Source organism: Melanerpes formicivorus, unplaced genomic scaffold, assembly GCF_026170545.1.
Source record: "Melanerpes formicivorus ecotype bairdi unplaced genomic scaffold, bMelFor1.0.p_v2 SCAF_251, whole genome shotgun sequence".
In the NCBI taxonomy this organism is placed as follows: domain Eukaryota; kingdom Metazoa; phylum Chordata; class Aves; order Piciformes; family Picidae; genus Melanerpes; species Melanerpes formicivorus.
In genome coordinates, this window is record NW_027142603.1 from 176585 (window position 1) to 191965 (window position 15381).

The 15381-nt window shown below is 51.0% G+C and overlaps 1 protein-coding gene across 5 annotated transcripts in view; it reads right to left on the minus strand.

Moving 5' to 3' along the window:
- The window catches only part of TSPAN18 (tetraspanin 18), a 177315-nt gene that overhangs the window by 137730 nt on the left and 24204 nt on the right, over positions 1 to 15381 (minus strand). The window contains exon 2 of one of the 5 annotated variants that reach the window (XM_068169958.1): positions 1539 to 1649. The exons of 3 other annotated variants lie outside the window; for them this stretch is intronic. The gene's annotated coding sequence lies outside the window, so the exon portion shown is untranslated. Of the gene's footprint in view, positions 1 to 1533; positions 1650 to 15381 lie in introns of all 5 variants that reach the window. One more of the 5 variants, XM_068169957.1, reaches the window with a different exon arrangement.

Consider the following 15381-nt stretch of genomic DNA (forward strand, 5'->3'; position numbering starts at 1 on the left):
CAGGCTCATGTTCAGCCTACTATCAACCAGCACCCCCAGGTCTCTTTCTGCCTGGCTGCTCTCAGCCACTCTGCCCCCAGCCTGTAGCTCCCCCTGGGGTTGCTGTGGCCAATGTGCAGCACCCAACACTTGGACTTGTTGAATGCCATCCTGTTGGACTCCGCCCATCTATCCAGTTGGTCGAGGTTCCTCTGCAGAGTCCTTCTGCCCTCTAACAGATCAACAAGTTCAGGGCTCCTCAGTTTAGGAAAGTTCTTCAGTTGCTGGAAGGTATCCAGGGAAGGGCAAGAAAGCTGGGGAGGGGTCTGGAGCACAGCCCTGTGAGGAGAGGCTGAGGGAGCTGGGGTTGCTTAGCCTGGAGAAGAGGAGGCTCAGGGGAGACCTTCTTGCTCTCTCCAACTCCCTGAAGGGAGGTTGTAGCCAGGTGGGGGTTGGTCTCTTCTCCCAGGCATGCAGCACCAGAACAAGAGGACACAGTCTCAAGCTGTGCCAGGGGAGGTTTAGGCTGGAGGTTAGGAAGAAATTCTTCCCAGCAAGAGAGATTGGCCATTGGGATGTGCTGCCCAGGGAGGTGGTGGAGTCCCCATCCCTGGAGGTGTTTAGGAAGAGCCTGGCTGAGGCCCTTGATGCCATGGTTTAGTTGATTAGATGGTGGTGGGTGATAGGTTGGACTGGATGGTCTCAAAGGTCTTTTCCAACCTGGTTAATTCTATTCTATTCTATTCTATTCTATTCTATTCTATTCTATTCTATTCTATTCTATTCTATTCTATTCTATTCTATTCTATTCTATTCTATTCTATCCTAATCTGCAAACTGACTGAGGGTGCTCTCAATCCCCTTGCCTAGATCTTTCATAAAGACATTAAAGAGAACAGAGCCTAGTACTAAGCCCTGGGGAACAGAGTGCTCCATGAGCACTTTACGCTGCCCAGTTGCAGGAAGGGGACAAAGATGCAGGAAACACAGACCCACAGCAATGCCATGCCCCAAAAGAACAATTTCAACAGCCTGGGTAAATCAAGCTCTTGACAATCAAGCTTATAAAAGAAAGTTTCTAGCCAAAAGGCTGAGAGGTAAACTTTCTCCCTGACAGCACCTTGCTTTGATGCTAGCGGTTGCCTTGCCGCATCTACTTAGACTAAGATGAATATCCTCATGAAAACACATAAGTAAGTAGCAGGAGAAGAGGGCCAACCACTCTAAAGCTCTGCTGAGCTGAATTCACAGCATTTATTTAGCTGTAATCCTTCGTGTAGGAAGTTTATTTATACAGAGAGGGATTTCTGGAATTCTGCAGGATTAGTCAATCTCCAGCATTCTCAGCACACGAATTGCAGCATCAGAGTTACACTTGCCTGGATATTCACTGCCTAGGGTAAATATTTGGGCTGAGGAAGGTTAGACAGCTTAGTCAAGATGAAGCCAGGGCGCTCTGCTTATTTGCTCAGAAGCTTAATCATTGCTGCTCTTCATTTAAGAAGCCCAGCTGGAAAGATAAGCCCACAAAAGCAACAAACAAAACATCCTTACCCAACCTGAAGTGAGACAGCACCAAAGATTTCTCTCACCCTCAGCCTGAGCAGACATGTGGCAAAGCCTCGCACTGAATCACACAGCTCACACTCCTTGGCCTCCTTATGGGAGCCCTGCGGAGCAAACAACAGCTTCAGCGGAGGCTTTGCTGCGCCCAGTTTCAGCTGCACCAGGGAAAGGGGATAAACAGCACCCCCCCACCCCCACCCCCACCCCCACCCCCATTCTATTCAACAGCAAGAGGGAAATAATTGGTGTGAAAGCCATTGGCAGTTCAGCTACACTTTGGAGATGTGAAGAGGCAGTTATGTGGAATGCTGTCTGAGACCTGATCATGCCCCAGCTAGGTCCAACTGCCTGGAGAGGATTTCCAGGCATTCCCAGTGATGCCACACATCAGCTTTCACCCAAACCAGCACAAAATTCCCACCCACTACAGAATCATCACAGTATCACAGTATAACTTAGGTTGGAAAGGACCTCAAAGATCATCGAGTCCAACCTATCAACACAGACCCCATGACTAGACCATGGCACCAAGTGCCACATCCAATCCCCTCTTGAACGCCTCCAGGGACGGTGACTCCACCACCTCCCTGGGCAGCACATCCCAATGACGAATGACTCGCTCGGTGAAGAACTTCCTCCTCACCTTGAGTCTAAACCTCCCCTGGCACAGCTTGAGACTGTGTCCTCTTGTTCTGGTGCTGGTTGCCTGGGAGAAGAGACCAACCCCTTCCTGGCTATAACCACCTTTCAGGCAGTTGTAGAGGGCAATGAGGTCACCCCTGAGCCTCCTCTTCTCCAGGCTAAACAATCCCAGTTCCCTCAGCCTCTCCTCACAGGGCTGTGTTCAAGGCCTCTCCCCAGCCTTGTTGCCCTTCTCTGGACACCTTCAAGTGTTTCAATGTCCTTCCTAAACTGAGGGGCCCAGAACTGGGACTGAGTGGCCCAGAACTGGAATAGAGTAGTGTAGACTGGAAAAGTCCTTTCAGGTTATCAAATCCAACAGTTAACCTAGCACAGCAAAGCCCACCGCAAAACCATGTCCCTCAGCACCACATCTACACAGATTTTAAATCTCTCCTGGGATGGTGACTCCACCACTGCCCTGGGCAGCCTTGAAAACCCTTTGGGAGAAGAAACTGTTCCTCATGTCATTGTTCTTCTCTGGACCTACTCCAGCGCTTCAATGTCCTTCTTGGAGCGAGGGCCCCAAAACTGAGCGCAGTGCTTGCAGTGCAGCCTCACAAACACTGAGCTCAGGGGGACAATCGCTTCCCTGGTCCTGTTGCCTGCACTATTGCTGATCCAAGCCAGGATGCTGGTGGCCTTCTTGGCTACCTGGGCACACTGCTGGCTCATGTTCCTTCAGGTCTTTCTCTGCTGGGCACTTTACAGCCAATCTGCCCCAGTTCTGGAGTGTTTGAGGAGTTGTTGTGACCCAAGCGCAGGACTCAGCACTTGGCCTTGTTGAACTTCATCCCATTGGTTCCATCCCATCAGCTCAGCCTGTCCAGGTCCCTCTGTAGAGCCTTCCTACACTCCAGCAGATCAGCACTGCCACCCAGCTTGGTGCAAACTCACTCTTAGAGGCTGAGAGGTGTTAAAGCAGCCCCAGCCCCTGAGCCTGCCAGCTCTCTGCTCCACACATGGCAAGTACTGCTGCCCACCCCCCAGTCCCACACAGCTTCTGCTTTGTTTACTGCATTCTCCAGCACATTTGTGTGCAAATTTCTGTCCCTGTGGAAGAGGAAAAGGGCCTTCCCTGGGATCCACGCTTGCTCTGAACAGATGTAACATTCCTAAGAAGCTCTCAGCTGACTGCCTTTGAAGTCTGAAGAAAAAGAGGGTGGAGGGAAAAAAAGAAAAAGACAACAAAAAACCTCGACCTTGAAAGCTGCACTTCTTGCCTTAAAAGTAGAAGTCTCCAGGGACTCTTGAAAGAAATAAAAAGCAAATTCTCCAGATCCTTATCTCATGCTATTTTTGAGAGGCTTTTGTTTTATGTTTTTGCTCCTGTCTTGGTTTGGATTAAAGGACTTCCACAGACACTGCACGTGTGCACACAGACCACTTACTGGACCAGATCTGTGCCCCACACTGTGCCAGACTAAGGGCAGCCCCCCCAGTTCAGCTTTTCCTTTCTAGGGAAAGTTCAGCACAGCCACAGTGCCGTGACAAGAAAGGTTTAATAGCAGGCAGGTTGCAAAGAGAAGCTGGAAAAGGTAAAGCGGTGACCCATAGTGGATTCTCACCCACCAGCACTCCCACAGCACCTCCTGCTTGGGATGGGTTCAGCCTTGCACCTGAACACCCCCTGGAGTCACCTTGTGGCCTCTCATGACTGGGAATCAAAGAATCATAGAATCATTTGGGTTGGAAGTAGACCTTTCAGATCAAGTCCAACCATTAATGCAGCACTGCCAAGTCACCACTACACCACATCCCCCAGCACCACATCTACATGGCTTTTAAAGCCCTGCAGGGATGGTGACTCCACCACTTCCCTGGGCAGCCTGGGCCAGGGCTTGGCAACACTTTAGGGCAGGAAATTGTTCCTGATTACAGGATCACAGGATGTTAGGGGTTGGAAGGGACCTTTGGAGGTCATCGAGTCCAACCCCTCCTGCCAGATCAGGACCATAGAATCCAGCACAGGTCACACAGGAACACATCCAGATGGATCTTGAAAGTCTCCAGAGAAGGAGACTCCACAACCTCTCTGGGCAGCCTGCTCCAGGGCTCTGTGACCCTCACAGGGAAGAAGTTCCTCCTCATGTTGAGCTGGAACCTCCTGTGCTGGAGTTTATATCCATTGCCCCTTGTCCTATTGCAGTTTATATTACTGATGTCTGACCTAAACCTCTCCTGGCAAAACCTGAGGCCTCAATGTCCTTATTTCAGTAGACTTAGCTTGCAGTTACCCCAAAACTTACCCCCAAGTTTAACTCAGCTTTTCCCTCTTCCCTCTGCCTGCTGCCACGTCCTCACCATTCCTCTCTTCCTCTCCCAAGCTCAGCTCCTCCTCTGTTCCTTTGCCCTATTAACCTTCTCCATATCCCACCCACCCAAATTTGCACATTATTAAGCATCACCCAGAGCCTTTTGTTCAAGCCCCTTAAACAAAAGCCTTCCGGCAAGTGGTGCCTTATACCCAGCAAATCAGGGAGGGCAGCTCTGAGGAAATCAGAGAGCTGTTTTGGTTGGAAAAGACCTTCAAGCTGGAGTCCAACCATTAACCCAGCACTGCCAAGTCATCACTGAATCATGTCCCCCAGCACCGCACCTCCGCGGCGGGCACGGGCACTTCCCCACTTCCCTGGGCAGCCTGGGCCAGGGCTTTCTGGGGAAGAAATGGTTTGTATAACGTCCAATAATAGACTCATTCCTCCCGAGCACTAAAGCCAGGGCATGCCGGAATTCAAGGACTCGTCCTCTCCTGAATTCCACAGAGCAAGATAAGCCCCTGAGCCTCGCGCTTACTTTATCTTAACTAAGAGGCTTCCCCCCCCCCCCCGCTCTCCCACTCAGCAAGAACACCCTAATTACTTCCCACCGAGGCACGGAACAGGTTAAACTTTCCTCTGCCTCGTCTCAGCTCCCTTTGCAGATTAGGGGGAAACAATGAAGCCTCGGCACTCCGTGATACTGCTAATGCTTCCTGTGGGGATGGCAGCGCCGGCTGCAAAGAGGATTACTGCCGAGGGCTTTAACAGAGGAGTGTGCGCCGCGCTGCCGCGAGAGGCACAGCCTTATCGCCGGAAAGGAAACCGACCTGCCCCCCAAACCCTGCACACGGGACTCCCGCCTGCCTCGCCGTACACCCGCTTATCAGCAGCGATAAAGCGGCAGCTGAGCTCGCAGGAGGGCTGGGGAGAGAGATGAGGAACGTGGCGCAAGCAGCTGGCAAGACGTTCCCCCACAGAGCAGCCAGTGATGTTCACAGATCATCTCATAGAGTCACAGAGTATCGCTGCTTGGGAGAGACCTCAGAGATCATCCAGGCCAACCCTCCACCCAGCACTGCAGGGTCAGCACTAAACCATGTCCCTAAGTGGCAGGTCCGCAGGCTGCTTGGACACCCCCATGGGGAGGTGACTCCAGCTCTGCCCTGGGCAGATCATTCCAGGGTTTGAGAACCCTTTCAGTGAAACAGTATTTCCTAATATCCAGCCTGAACCTCCCCTGGTGCAGCTTGGAACCATTCCCTCTGGTTCCTATTGCTTAACACCATGAAGAGGCTGCCCCCGCCTTGCTCCAACCTCCCTTCGGGTGGTTGTAGAGAGCGATGAGGTCTCTCCTTAGCCTCCTCTTCCCAGACCGAACAACCTCAGCTCCCTCAAGGCATTCCTCATAGGCCAGGTGCTCCAGGCCCTTCACCAGCCTCACTGCCCTGCTCTGCACAGGTTCCAGCACCTTCCTGTAGTGAGAGGCCCAGAACCAAACACAAATTTGAGCCTCACCAGCGTTGAGCACGGGGAGATGATCACCTCCCTGCTCTTGCTGGCCACTGTGCTCCTAACACAATCCAGGATGCCACTGGCTTTCTTGGCCACCTGGGCACATTGATGACTCTCTTTTATTCTGACTGTCAACCAATACCCCCAGGACCCTCTCCACATCGAAGCTTTCCAACCACTCTGCAGGTTACCATGGGGTGGTTGTGACCCAGTTGGAGGACGTAGCACTTGGCCTCATCTATGGTCATCTGCATTTTGTCATCCCTGTGGTTGTGGCACTTTATGGGCATGGTTTAATGGCCATGGTGGTCTTAGGCTGATGGTTGGACTTGATGACCTAAGAGGTCTCTTCCAACCAAAGCAATTCTATGATTCACAGAATCACAAAATGATAGGGGTTGGAGGGACCTCTAGAGATCATAGAGTCCAACCCCACTGCCAAGGCAGGTTCTCCTAAAGAAGGTCACACAGGAACACATCCAAGTGGGTTTGGAATATCCCCAAAGATGGAGACTCCACTACCTTTCTGGGCAGCACTACCTTTCCTGCTCCAGTGTTGTGTTGCCCTTAATTTAAAGAAGTTCTTCCTCATGTTTAGATGGAACTTCTGATGTTCAAGTCTGCACCTGGTACCTCTTGTCCTGAATGCTGTGATGCTATGAAAACATAGACCCAGCAGAGCACAGGGGCTCTGCATTACAGGCCATGGCTGAGAAATCTTGAAGGAAAATGTGTTGGTGGAGCTGTGCTAGGCAGGGTGGCCTTCCACAGGCAAGGCTACGACTACTTTGAAAAGCACAGCACCAATGGATATAAACTCCAGCACAGGAGGTTCCACCTCAACATGAGGAGGAACTTCTTTACTGTGAGGCTCACAGAGCCCTGGAGCAGGCTGCCCAGAGAGGTTATGGAGTCTCCTTCTCTGGAGCCTTCCCAGCCCTGTCTGGATGCGTTCCTGTGTGACCTGTGCTGGATTCTCTGCTCCTGCTCTGGCAGGGGGGTTGGACTTGAAGATCTCCAGAGGTTCCTTCCAACCCCTAACATCCTGTGATCAGTGCAGTGAGGGAGCAGTGAGATCTGAGGAGCACCTTTAAGAGTTGATGAAGGGCTCCTGACAGTCTCAGAGCTGACTTCCATTGAATGAAGAATAAGAAATTGCCACGGAGCGTTCATAAGACAATTTCCATCACTGTGGGCTCTTTAAGTGCAACAAGCAAGAGAGCAGTTCACTCACATCCAGACATCTCCACCAGCTCTTACAAAAGAGACACAGCACAATTTCTCTGGCCAGATGAGCCATAAAATGTTGTGGACTTCAAGGAGCACTTAAACCTAAAAGGAAAGACCTCAGAGCCTCTTGCCCAGGTCAACATGCCACCTCTTTCCCACCTAATAGCTGAACAGTTCAAATCAACCACCATAAGAGCCTGAGTCTTCCTGAAGTCTCACAGTTGAGGTAGACACATCCTGCTGATGTGTGAGAGGGTTTTGTTGATGGTGTTGGTGGTTCAAAAGGGTTTAATAGCTCCCTACCTGCTTGCTAGAGGCCAGGACAGCAAACAATGGCATCAGTGGATTCTTACAGCTCAGAAATCGCTGAGCTTCCCCCTCCAAGCCTCCCCAGCATGGTTCAGCCTCACCACACAGTGCTCTTTTTAAGTGGTCCTTGCCACCTCCCACCATGCACCAGAAATGCCACAGCCCAAACCCTCCAACCAGCTGTTACTACTGAACAAAGCCACACATTGAAGATGTCCACAGAGGCTGTCCATGAATTGCTGCGTGCCTCGGACCAAGACGTCTGGCTGCTGCAGAGGGTTAAGGTCTCTCAGAGTCGGTGTTAGCTGGATGTTTTGCACCAGCCAAAACAAACCTTCTCATGCTCATACAGCTCATGCACCTCTCTACTAACCTTCACTGCTGGATGCTGGGCTCCCTCCCTATCCACTTTTCCCTACCCTTAAACTCTGTGGAAAAGAAGAAGGAATGGAGCTGAAGGGCCAAGGAATTGTCTGGCTCACGGCTTTTAAAAACACAACATAAATGGAACCAGAAGCTTCCCCATTGACTTGCCTTCAACAAACTGGTGCTTTAAGGCACCTGCAAGTCCCTGCAGAGAGCTGATTTCCCCCTGCCCCAAGGTTTCTGATGCTCTCTTATTTTGGAGAGCAAGTGGGGGCCCAGGCATTGGCAAGAACCAACCAAATGAAGTGGCTGTCTTTCAAATCTGAAGCGAGTCGTGATGTAGCCCCCAAGCCTTGGGAAGGCAAAAATCCAGTGAGCTCCTCAGTGTCTGAGGTGACTTAAGGTATGCAAGGAAACTTCATAGCTCAGAAAGAGTGTCCTGCTCTGTGGTGAGTGGTTTGCAGCTTATCTGAGGAGATTAACAGGATTATTTGATAAGAGGTTCTGTACAAGGCGACAGAGAGAGGAAAGGCAGCCTCAGCATGGAAGACAACACAAGAACAGCCAAAAAACAAGCAAAAGAAACCTCTCAAGGTGAGGGCTGCATAAGTAGGCTTAGGGGGAAAAAAACCAACAACAAACACCACAATTGATAGAGTGGATACAGGCCTAGAGAGAGGCATTCCATCATCACCTCTGCAGATGATTCATTATCTTTTGGGACATTGAATTGTATCAGCATCATAAAGACAGAGTTTTCCTCTTGGATCCACTCAATACATCTCTGCTCCTTCCAGCCTCAGTGGCTCAAACAGAGTGTTTGACTGATGGTGGCAGACATCACCAAACTACAGAACTCTCTGCAAAGAGGTTTACAACAAAGGAGAGGCAGAAGAGTGAGGACATCACTTTGCCAGGGCAGCACTACTAGCAGGGCAAAGAGAAAAGCAGTTTTCAAAGGATGGCTCACAAAGTTTGGGCAGAAACAATCACAAGTGCTGCCCAAGTGAAGACTGGGAGCAATGAAACCAAGGTAGTTACAGAGATAAATTCCACACTTCCCTCCTGTTGAGAATGAAGGGCTAAGCTTGCATAAACTCTGCCTTAATCAAGGTTTAATTGAAGGCAGAAGTTGTTTAGGTATCTAAATGTCTGACACTCAGCAGAGAGAGGGTACACAAGGTTGTGTTGCAGTCATAGTAGAGAAGAGATGCAGGAACAATTCATTTTAAACCATGTTGTCTTCCAGCATGGGTCTTAGTGTCAAATGCACTGAGTTATGACCTGCACAGCCTCACCCACACGTTCCTACAGCTCATCTCTACCACAGCAACAAAAGAGCAAGGCTGGACTGAACCAACCACACCACACTGAGGAGCTCCATGCCTGGCTGGGGCCTCTTGAGCCTCCCACCCTGAAGGACATCTAGCACTCTAAGCACCTTAAACTGGGGAGTGTTTGCTGCCCTATACAGAATCCCAGAATCTCAGCATGGTGGGGGGGTTGGAGGGGATTTCTGGGGATCACCTGGTCCAACCTCCCTGCAAAAGCAGGGCCACTCACAGCTGCTTGCCCAGGATCACAATGGCTAGGTGGGTTTGGAATCTGTCCAGACAAGGAGACTCCACAACCTCTCTGGGCAGCCTGCTCCAGGGCTCCAGCACCCTCACACCAAAAAAAGTTTCTCCTCATGTTCAGATGGAACCTCCTGGGTTCCAGTTTGTGCCCACTGCCCCTTGTCCTGTTGCTGGGCACCACTGAAAACAGCCTGACCCCATCCTCTTGTCGCCAACCCTTCAGCTCTTAGAGAAGATCCCCTCTCAGGCTGCTCTTCTGAGGCCAAACAGCCTCAGGTCTCCCAGCTCGTCCTCCTCAGAAAGGTACTCCAGCCCCCTCAGCTTCTTTGTAGCATCCATAGAATAGAATAGACCAGACCAGGTTGGAAAAGACCTTTGAGATCATCCAGTCCAACCTATCACCCAACACCATCTGATCAGCTAAACCATGGCACCAAGCAGCCCATCCAGGCTCTTCCTAAACACCTCCAGGGATGGGGACTCTAACATCTCCCTGGGCAGCACATTTCAATGGCCAATCTCTCTTGCTGAGAGGAACTTCCAGCCCAAACCTCTCCTGGCACAGCATGAGACTGTGTCCTCTTATTCTGGTGCTGGTTGCCTGGGAGAAGAGACCAACCCCCACCTGGCTACAACCTCCCTTCAGGGAGTTGGAGAGAGCAAGAAGGTCTCCCCTGAGCCTCCTCTTCTCCAGGCTAAGCAACCCCAGCTCCCTCAGCCTCTCCTCCCCAGCTTTGTTGCCCTTCTCTGGACACCTTCCAGCATCTGAACATCTTTCCTAAACTGAGGGGCACAGATGTATGAGGGTGAAACCAGACCAGTGTAAGGGGAAGAAGTAACCTTTTAAGTGTCTATTAGGGGTAAACTACTCAGGGTCCAATGCTGCATTTAGGAGGATGTTATCTAATTAGCATGCCCACTCTTGGGTTTACTCCTAAGATGATGCTTATGGACTCATTCCAGTAGTTCTCTTGAATTGGGGAGCCCAGCACTGTCCCCAGCACTCCAGCTGTGGCCCCCTAGGGCAGAGTCAAGGGGGAGGAGACACAGCCACGTCTCCCTCTGCCTGTACAGAGGCTCTGGGACATCCCCTTTCAGATGGTGGTTGAGACAATTCTCAAATCAGTCAGCAGCCCTAAGATCTTACAAAAGGAAAAGACAAATATTGCTGTCAAAGGCCCCATCAGACCTAGGAGCCTGGGTCGCTGTGACACTAAAGACATTAAAAGGCTTCATCTGGGAAGAGTTTCTGCCCTTCCCACCCCTGTCTTGAGAGGCTCTGATTAAACCTCTCTTAGCATCAAAATTCAATTTCTTTCAGGTTTTGCAAACAACAAGGGCCGCGAGCCGAACGCTGCCAGCCTGCCTGCAGCCTTTGAAGAGATTAGGTTCTTACCAGCCAGCTATGAGAATCTGAAATCCAGGACTAATCCTAATTCCCATTTAACCACATCTTCATTGTGCAGTGAAAGCTTGGCTGCTCCTCCACTTGCACACAAAGTCCTCCTCGCGCTGCGATCTGTGTCGCGCACACAACAGGCGCTGAAGCTCGCCCATGATTAAGCAGCACATTCTGACCTTGCTTCCCACAAAATCCTGCTGAAGGAGAAAGCCTGGAGCTGGGGACAAAGATTTCTTTTCTCTTCCAAGCTGGGAGACGAGGGGACTGGGACAATTTCCAGCCCAAAAGCTTTTAGCAGCCAGCAACAGGAAGTTTCAGAATAGAGAATTAACCAGGTTGGAAAAGACCTCTGAGATCATCAAATCCAACTTATCACCCAGCACCATCTGATCAACTCAACCATGGCACCAGGTGCTTCAGCCAGGCTCTTCCTAAACACCTCCAGGGATGGGGACTCCACCACCTCCCTGGGCAGCACATTCCAACAGCCAACATCTCTCTTTATGAGAAGAACTTCTTCCTAACATCCAGCCTAAACCTCCCTTGGCACAGCTTGAGACTGTGTCCTCTTGTTCTGGGGGACTGGAACAAAACTAGAAATGGGTAGATTCAGATTGGATGTTAGGAAGAAGTTGTTCCCCATGAGGGTGGTGAGAGACTGGCACAGGCTGCCCAGGAAGGTGGTGGAAGCCTCCTGCCTGGAGGTGTTTGCAGCCAGGCTGGATGTGGCTGTGAGCAGCCTGCTGTAGTGTGAGGTGTCCCTGTCCATGGCAGGGGGGTTGGAATTGAATGATCCTTGAGGCCCCTTCCAACCTTGACCTCTATGAGTCTACTCAGCCTAGAGACAAAGCCACTGCAGATGAGGATGGGCTGCAGCCTGGCCTAACATCAAATGGAACCATTTGAATTCAGTTAAAAACAAGCTCTCACAGAGATTTGAGAGGGAAAAGAAAACCCACCACAACACAACCTGGTGATATTTCCTGTGTTTAAAGCCCAGGAATTCACCACAGATGAAAGAAACCCTGCAGGAAACACATTCCCAGGAGAACAAAAATGTGTTTGGCACCAGTGCCTGTTACAAGCATGGGAACCTCCCTACTGGCAAGGGAATCAACAGAGCTGCTGGAAAAGACAGACTTGTAGGTTTTAAAGCAGGCAAAGGAATTGCTGAAATCCTGGAGCCCTCTATTTCCATCCACCCCAAACTCAGCAAGCACCAAACAGTTTATGGTTAGGCCACACCTTGAGTCCTGTGTCCAGTTCTGGGCTCCTCAGTTTAAGAAGGACATTGAGCTGCTGGAAGGTGTCCAGAGAAGGGCAATGAGGCTGGGGAGGGGTCTGGAGCACAGCCCTGTGAGGAGAGGCTGAGGGAGCTGGGGTTGCTTAGCCTGAAGAAGAGGAGGCTCAGGGGAGACCTTCTTGCTCTCTCAACTCCCTGAAGGGAGGTTGTAGCCAGGTGGAGATTGGTCTCTTCTCCCAGGCACCCAGCACCAGAACAAGAGGACACAGTCTCAAGCTGTGGCAGGGGAGGTTTAGGCTGGAGGTGAGGAGAAAGTTCTTCACTGAGAGAGTTGTTAGCCATTGGAATGTGCTGCCCAGGGAAGTGTTGGAGTCCCTATCCCTGGAGGTCTTCAAGAGGGGATTGGATGTGGCACTTGGTGCCATGGTTTAGTCATGAGGTCTGTGGTGACAGGTTGGACTTGGTGATCTTTGAGGTCTCTTTCAGCCTTGGTGATTCTGTGAGACTTGGGGGCAACACTCTCTAATTGGAGCCACAACTAGATCTTCCCTCTCCTTGCAGCTAGCTATGACCTGTTGCCTGCTCAGCAGGACACTCCAAGGGAGACCTCAGTAAAGCTCTAGGGCACTGGAGTAGCACTCGGCTGTAGATCAGCTGAGGTGTGGTAGCTCTCCATGTGCACATTCATCCCCTGCAGCCCATGGGAGGTAAATTAATTTAGCCATGAGAGACTTCAGCTGAATTCCATTACCTGTTGTTTGCCATGGGCTAGGACCACACACATGGTCAACAACCACAGCTCATCCACAGCTGGTAATTTGACTGAGTGCCTGGCTTCTGGCATACTGCAGCCTGGTTCCCATCCCCCTTCCTGCCTAACTTTAAACCAGTATTTGAAGCAAGCAGTTTCCATTTCCCAGGTGGTGTCAAAGCCGTGGTGCTCATGCATACCCTGGGGTGAGGTGCCCTCAGGCTTGGGAGGCTGAGGATGTGAAGCTTCTTTGTGTAAATAAACACTGCTACAGTGGAGAATGGAATAGCTCAGGGCACATTTATTAAGTCTCTCAGGGTACAAAGGAGAGAGGGAACTACAGAAGGTAGTCCAGCAGAGGCTACAAAGATGACCAGGAGACTGGAGCATCTCTCTGGTGAGAAAGGGCTGAGAGATCTGGGCCAGAGAAACAGAATCATTGAGGCTGGAAGAGACCTCTGAGATCATCCAGTCCAGCCTATGACCTAACACCACCACAGCAGCTAAACCCTGCCACCAAGTGCCACATCCAAGCTTTTCTTAAAGGCCTCCAGTGATGGCAACTCCAGCACCTCCTTGGGCAGTCCATCCCAGTGCCTAATCAGGCTTTCTGTGAGGAAGTGCTTCCTAAGATCCAACCCAAACCTCCCCTGGCACAGCTTTCTGCCATGCCCTCTTGGCTTACTGGAGTTTTTAACCACAGAATCCCACATGGTAGGGGCTGGAAGTGACCTCTGCAGATATCTACTTCAATCCTGCTGCTAAAGCAGGGTCACCCACAGCAGGTTGCCCAGGATCATATTGTCCAAGCAGCTTTGGGATCCTCCAGACAAGGAGACTGCACACCCTCTCTGGGCAGCCTGCTCCAGGGCTCCAGCACTCTCACAGTTCTGGTGACCTCTCCTGCATTCTGGTTTGCATCCATTCCCCCTTGCACCACTCTAAACAGTCCAGCCCCATCCTCATAACCTCCACCCCTTAGCTCCTGCTGAGCATTGCTCAGCTCCCCTCTGGGGCTGCTCAGCTCCCCTCTGGGGCTGCTCTTCTCCAGGCTCAACAGCCCCAGGGCTCTCAGCCTTTCCTCTTCACAGAGATGCTCCAGGCCCCTCAGCAACTTCATGACCTCCACTGGACTCTCTTCAGTAGTTCCCTGTCTCTCTTCAACTGGGGAGCTCAGAACTGGACCCAGATATGGCATAGTAGAGGGAGAGGAAAAACTCTCTCGACCTCCTGGCCACACTTATCTTCATGCACCTCAGGAGACCATTGGCCTTCTTGACCATGAGGGCACATTGCTGGTGCCTGGTGAACTTGGTGTCCACCCAGCTCCTTCTCCTCAGCGCTGCTTTCCAGCAGGCCAGCCCCTAACTCATACTAACCCTGACCTGTACTGGCTGGTCAGGCCCTCACCTTGGGCCAGCCCAGCAATCTGCTCCCCAGGCTCTCCCAAGAGCCCAACTCCTCCTGTGCCACTGCACATTGACTCACACATAGGAGAGGATTTTGAGTTGCATTTGGCTGTAGCATTTAATCTGCAGAGATTAACCACATCCTTAATCAGAGGGGTGAGCTGGATATGTCATGTACATACATCCCTCTGCAAATCCTCTTTTTCCCATTGCCAATACCTTCATCTTGTAGCACAGAAGGAGGAGTGGTGGTGGAAGAAGGCAGCTCAGGCTTCCTTCTTATGACACATGGAAACTGCCAACTGCTTTGCACAGTTTCAGGATTTCTGTGTTGTGGACTTTAAGGATTTCTGGGTTTGGGGACACCATAAAAGCCATCTAATGATGAACCCAACCTTAAGCAACTTCTACACGGTGCCAGAAAGACCAGGAACTCTGTGTTTGGAAAAGGCTGCAAGATTTTTTCCCCCCTCAGTGATCAGAAACATTTCAGAAGGAATAATATCTTATTAAGAGGTGTTGTTTGCAACACCTAAAGCCACCCATCGAGAGGTGTAAGGATCAGAGAAAAGAGTCCATTGAAACCAGTCCAGTGATCCAGGCACCAGCCACACCTTCAGGTCATTCAGAGCTACAGCATTGCCTAGGTGGGAAAAGACCTTTATGGTCACCAGCTTAGAACAAGCCACATCAAAACAGTGTTCCCTCAAGCTGATTTTCCCAGTGTCCCATCCAATCTATCTTAGGATGCCCCAGGCAAAGTAAGACCACCTCACAGGATCATAGAATGGATTGGTTTGGAAGGGACCTTAAAGATCATGTAGTTCCAAGCCCCTGCTGTGGGCAAGGGACACCTTCCACTAGACCAAGGTGCTCAAGGTCCCATCCAGCCTGGCCTTGAACACCTTGACTTCTCAGGATCTCAGGTAGTGATAGGACTAGGGGGAATGGAATGAAGCTGGAGGTGGGGAGATTCAGGCTGGAGGTGAGGAGGAGGTTCTTCACCAGGAGAGTGGTGAGACCCTGGAATGGGTTGTCCAGGGAGGTGGTCGAGGCCCCGTCCCTGGGGGTGTTAAGAGCAGGCTGGATGAGGGA